The sequence below is a fragment of the Adiantum capillus-veneris genome, chromosome 14, assembly GCF_014529385.1.
Source record: "Adiantum capillus-veneris isolate H3 chromosome 14, ASM1452938v2, whole genome shotgun sequence".
NCBI lineage: Eukaryota > Viridiplantae > Streptophyta > Polypodiopsida > Polypodiales > Pteridaceae > Adiantum > Adiantum capillus-veneris.
The window spans coordinates 14,434,325-14,441,063 of NC_140944.1; positions in this window are offsets into that span (position 1 = coordinate 14,434,325).

Below are 6,739 nucleotides of genomic sequence, written 5' to 3' on the forward strand. Positions count from 1 at the left end.
GTTATCCGTGAAGCGCACTATTACTTCTCACATTCGTTCAACTAAATCTGCAAAACATGCTTGGGATATTTTGGTTGGTCTTTATGCAAGTCGCAATCAGGCTAAAATTGCATTGTTGCATAAAGAGCTGGAGTAAAATATTATGCATGAGCAAGATGAAATGGACACTTTCCTTGCTGGTATCAAGGATATTAATGAGAAATTTATTTTTGTGGGCAAAGTCATTGTTGAAAGTTCCCTTGTGCAGACTATGCTTGATGCTTTGCCAGATTCTTAATGCTAGATTCTTAACAAACTTTTGCTAGTACTAAGAAACTAATGATCCAAGGAATTCCAAAAGTTATCAAGTTCGATGTATTATGCACATGATGTTGCAAGAGTCACTTTCAAGAAAAAACAAGTCTAAACAACATGTAATTGAACAGGCTTTTATTGCTACTTAGAGGAAAAGTGGTAGCAACAATGTAGCAACTTCTCATGATTCTTCGGTGAGTGGCAAATCACCTATTTCCAATGCTTCTCCTTGCAACACCTCATCTAGAAATTTTGGTGAAAAGGGAAAAAGAAGATGCGTTTCCATTATTGTAAAGCTAATGATCACTTGATCAAGTAGTGTCCAAAATTGAAGGCAAAAGAGACTAAGAAGAAGGAGGCTAGTTCCACTACAAGTGCAGCAATTGTAGAGTCTTCTGTGAAAGGAGATTGTGATGTTGATGTAGATGCAGAATGGGATTTTAGTGCAAAATACACTTATCATCCTTCTGTCCATGATGCATGTATGTAAGTTGATGCAGATGCTCAAGTGTGTTACTTTGACAGTGGTGCTACAAAGTATCCTTGAATGCTGATTGAAGATGAGAAAAAGCTCAACTTCTCCTTGTTGACCACCTTTGTAAACATGTCTGCAGAATTTTCACTTGTATGTACCTTTTCTAGCTTTAGTTGTCCCTCTTCCAAAAGAGCATGTATGGCGTGATATATCATCTTAATGTGCTTCTCCTTGAGTGAAAGGTTGAACTCTTTGCAAGATGAATGGATCTTTGACTATCACTGTACAAGACACAATTGTCTTGCTTGTATCCAAGCTCCTCCAAGAATCTATGAAGCCACAAAAATTCTTTGCTTGCCTCCGTCATTGCTACATACTCTATGTCCGTGGTGGTAGAAATTGAGACCACTTTCTACAGCTTTAATGCCCAACTTACTATTGTGTCTCCAGCTGTGAAGACATAGCCAGTAGTGCTCCTTCGAGTATCTTTGTCACCTGCCATATCTGCATCACCATACCCTTGCAAGAAAATATCAGTGCGTCTAGAATACAAATCATTCCTAGTTGTCCCCTTTAAATACCTAAGTAACCGCTTCATAGCATGTCAATGCTCTTTACCTAGATTATCCATCAACCTACTTACAACTCCCACTGCATGTGCAATATATGGCCTTGTCCAGACCATAGCATATATTAGAGAACCTACCGCAGCAACATATGGAACGTTAGACATATATGTTATCTCCTCTTGTGTCTTTGGACACACATCTTTTGACTAGCCAAAGGTGTAGAAATTGATTTTGCATCTTGCATTACAAACCTTCCTAGTACCTTCTTGATGTAATCCTATTGAGATAGCTTTAATGTCTTCTTCGTCCTGTCCCTTGCTATCTTTATACCAAGTATTTACTTTGCAGCACCTAAATCTTTCATTGAAAAAGATTTAGACAACTCCCCTTTTTAGGTCTTTGATGTCCTGCATGTTAGCACTTGCAATCAGCATGTCATCAACATACAACATTAGGATGATGAACTTCCCGTCTCCCAAATTCTTTGTGTAGACACAGTGATCTGAGTTGCATCTTTTGAATCCGTGATCCAACATGCACCCATCAAACTTCAAATACCACTGTTTCGATGCTTTGTTTAGACCATACAAGCTCTTCTTTAATCTACAAACCATTTCTCCTTACCCTTTACTTCATACCCCTTTGGTTGAAGCATGTAAATTAACTCCTCTAAGTCACGATAATGGAATGTCGTATTTACATCCATTTGCTGAAGATTTAAGTCATGAGAAACCACGGCTTAAGGCAATCCTAAGTGAGTTCATTTTTACAACAGGAGAAAATATTTCGTTAAAATCAATACCTTTCTTTTGAGAAAACCCTTTTACCACAAGCCTTGACTTGTACCTTTTCTTCCCACCTTCTTCTTCCTTTAGCTTGTACACCCATTTGTTCTGTAATGTCCATTTACCTTTAGGAAACTCAACCAACTCCCATGTTTGGTTGCGATGTATTGAGTCCATCTCCAATTACATGCTCTTCATCCATTCTTCTTTGAATTCGTGTTGCATAGCTTCTTCATATGATGCGGGCTCTCCAAAATTTGAGATCAAGAGATGGTTGAAGGAAGGAACAAACATTTTTGGAGGTCTACTTGATCTTGTATATCTTTGAGGCATCGGTTGAGACTCCTCATTTGGTTCTCATTAATGTGTGTTGTCACCACTTGCACTCCTTGATTCTTCACCATCCTCAAGCTCCATGTACTCATCACCTATATTTTTTCTTTGTTTTCTTTCCAAGTAATCTTTGTACATATTTTTTTTGTTGAAGATAACATCCCTACTTCTAAAGATTTTATCATCTTCGAGATTACATAGGGGATACCCAAAGTCAGATTCTCCATAGCCAATGAAGACACACTTTTTGGACTTTGCAGTTAGCTTTGACCTTAGGCTTCTATCTATGTGCATAAAAGCCTCGCTCCCAAACACTTTGAGAAATGCATAATTCACCGGTTTACATGTCCATGCCTCTTTTGGAACTCCCCCATCCAATGTTGTTGAGGGTGACCGGTTGATTAAGTACACAGAAGTACTTACTGCTTCCAATCAACACTCAAGCGGTAGGCCTGCATGTAGCCGCATGCTTCGTGCTCGCTCCATGATTGTCCTATTCATCCATTCCAAAATTCGATTTTGTTGAGGTGTCCTTGGGGTTGTTCTTTGCCTCTAAATGCCGTTGCTAGCACAAAGCTTGGCTGCAATATTCACCTCCATTGTCGGATCTGAGGCATTTAACTTGGTACCTACTTCATTACATAAACCCATGTTTTCCTAGTTGCATCGTCTTTGAATGTTACATAGTAGAATGAGCCACCAAGGGTTGGTGTACTTGCAAGACCCCAAACATCAGAATAAATTAATTCAAGTTTTTTAATTTTTCTTTCATTTCGTGCCTTTTAAATTTTACCCTCTTTTGTTTACCGTAAACACAATCTTCACAAAACTCTAAATCCACTTCTTTTAAACCTGGTAGAAGCTTCTTTGATTAAAGAATTTTCATTCCTTTGGCACTCATATGCCCAAGTCAGTAGTGCCACACTGCGCTGTCGACTTCTATAGTTGTTGCACAAGTTGAAGATTGTGTGTTGATACTACACAAGTAAAGTGTACCAACCTTTTCTCCTTTGGCAACCACCAAAGATCCGTTTTGATATCTTCCAGCTTTTGTTTCCAAATGCAATGTTGTGACCTTCATCGTCCAATTTTCCTTCAGAGATCAATTTTTTGCGAAGAAAAGGAACATGCCTAACATCTTTAAGCTTCCATTCATTTCCATTACCAATTTTGACACAAATTGTACCTTCATCGACAATTTCACAAGCTTCATCATCTCCCAAGTATACATACCCAAAATTACCTTTGGTGTAATCTTGGAAATGTTGCTTGTGTGGTGTCGCATGAAATGAAGCTTCGGAATCTAGTATCTAGGAATTAAACACATTGTCTAATGAGATAATTAGAGCGTCTTGCTCTACTTTACCTGCCACATTGGCCTCCAATGTTGGCTTGTTGTCTTGAGACTCCGACTCCTTCTTTTTCTTGGACCAACAATCCTTCTTGCATTGCCCTTCTTTTCGCAATTTCAACATTCAAGAACTGACTTTGTGTGTGACTTGCTCCGCCTTGAGTGATCACGACCCTTTTGGATTTTGAACCTCTCCTTTGATCTTCCTCTCATTTCCGCTATAGTGTAGCACTTGATGATTCACTTGTGCTTCTCCTTTGCATTTCCTCACTTAGGAGAACACCAACAATATCATCAAACTTAAGAGTCTTTGTGTCAAAGACAGATTTACTTATAGGCATCACAAGGTTGTCCTAACTATCCGGTAGAGACCATAATATAAGGAGGGCTTGCACTTCGTCATTGAAATTGGCCTTCATCAATTGAAGTTGACTTATGTTGGTGTTAAAGTCATTTAGGTGTTCTGCAACAACTGAATCATTCTCTGTCATTTTTACATTGAACAAGCGCTTCATGAGAAATACCTTATTTGATGCCGATGGTTTCTCAAAGAGGCCGTCAAGTGACTTCATCAAGTCCTCCGTGGTCTTCATCTCTAAAACGTTGAAGGCCACCATTGATGTCAAGCTTAACCGGATTGTTCCTAATGCCTTTAGATCAAGGACAATCCAAGCTTCATCTGTCATCATTGTGGGCTTCTTTGCAAGACCGCCTGGTGGCAAATAAAGGTCTTTCTGGTAGAGATAGTCTTCAATTTGCATCTCCAATGTTGGTAGTTTTTACCATTGAACTTTTCGATCTTGAGCTTCCCTTCCTCCACCATTACTCCCACTTAATTCAAGAAATCCTTTTCCTTGATATACTTTAGCTTTGAGCACACCTTTCTCTGATATCAATTGAAAGGAAATAGGGCATAGCTAAGTAGATATTAGAGTAATTTACTTAAGGGGAGAGATAATTTTCACATGCGAGAGATTATAGATTACTGAGAGAGAGAGAGAGAGAGAGAGAGAGAGAGAGAGAGAACACGATATACGTGGTTCACCCAATGTGGGCTATGTCCATTGGAAAATCAGCCATTACAACCTATGACTCCATATGAAGCATGGCATGATAGAAAGCCATCTATTGATCCATGTGCATTTTTGGTTGTTTGTCTTATGCTTTGGTGGCACAAACACAACGCAAAAAATTGGATGATAAGGCTGTCGAACACATTTCTATTGATTATAGTACTGAAAGCAAAGGTTACATGTTATACCATCCACAAACAAAGCATATCTTGGTTTCATGTAATGTTATGTTTGTGGAAGATTCTATTCAGTCCTTGTTGTCATGTACTAGAGACAATAATGTAAGCTCACTAGACATTTATGATATTTTGTTTCCTTTTTCCAATAATGGAAATTTGAATGTAAATTCAAATGAGACAAATGTATAGCCTATGGGGGTTTCTAGAAATGTTATAGATCAGCCTATTTACTAATGCAAATGTACATGAAGTGGAAAGGGCTAAGAATGAGTAGGCTAGAGGTATGCCAAAATGGCTGGTGCATACTTTGCTTGACATTAAATTAGATGCACCTTTGTCTAGTCGTACTCATTCAGGTTCTCACCATGCATCTTATGCATTCATTTGTTATGCTTTGGTTGTTTCTAGCTTATGTGATGTTGAGGAACCTTTGTATTTAGATGAATCATAGAATTAAAAAAATTGGATGGCCCTACCATGCAGCTATAATATGATGCAGTTATAGAAAATGACACATGGACTTTATGTGGTTTTCATCCTAGCAAAAAGTCCATTGGTACAAAATGGGTTTACAAGTTGAAATGCAAGCTAGATGTTGAGATTGATTGCTATAAGGTTCAACTTGTTTTTGCAAAAGGCTATGCCCAACAGAAAGGCATACATTATGAAGAGACTTTTTCTCCCACTTGTTGTGCAATTGTTGTGCATTTTCTATGTGCAAGTGCATTGATTGTAGGATGGGTAGTATGTATATCAAGTGCCGTGCACTTCTTAGAGATCAACATAGAGCAATGCCAAGAAAGAAACAATCTATCTATCTATCTATATTATATACCCGGGGGATTCACTCTATATACAAAACGGGATGCCACTTGCAACTGGACAACTTTGATAAAACCTCTATATATGACTCATATTAGGAAATATAAGCCCCCTTTCTATGCTTATATGACAATCAATGAAGAAAACTATCATACCCCTATCTTACATATAAATTTATGTCTCACATGATCTATCTAAGTAAAACTAGTCAAAGAGTGTGTAGCATAATGACTGGCAACATTCTGAGAAACCACTTCTGTTGATAACTAGATGTATCCTCAATGTGTCTTAGTTTGACTTTCAAACTATGTGCACGATCAGCCTGCACTCTGGCTACTCGTCTGACTCTAACCCATCCAAAGATGGTGTAAATTAACCCTTGACCAGCTCCAAATCAACCCTTATCTATGACCGGCTTAATACAAAATTTGATGTGTGTTAACCCTCATGGACACCCTATCACCTTTGATGGACGCCTTATCATTTATTTGAGTCATGGACCGGGCTTGTTGGTCCAATAGGTGTGTAGGTGATCGCCGATGAGAGGCGCACCACTTATCCCATTTTTACATGATTTTTACTATGATCGGCCACTGTGGGCGCCCATGTGTGAATGGGTCAGACTCTTATAAAAGGTCCATTTTGACCTAAAATCCTCATTCTTTGAAGTGCGTGCTAAGAATTGCTCTTGCTCTACCTCTATCTCCTTCTCCTTCGTGTGCTCACGAGTGTGTGTGTGTGTGTGTGTGTGTGTGTGTGTGTGTGTGTGTGTGTGTGTGTGTGTGTGTGTGTGTGTGTATGTTTGAGAGAGAGAGAGAGAGAGAGAGAGTGATCAAGCATTGTGGTGGCATCGGCGGA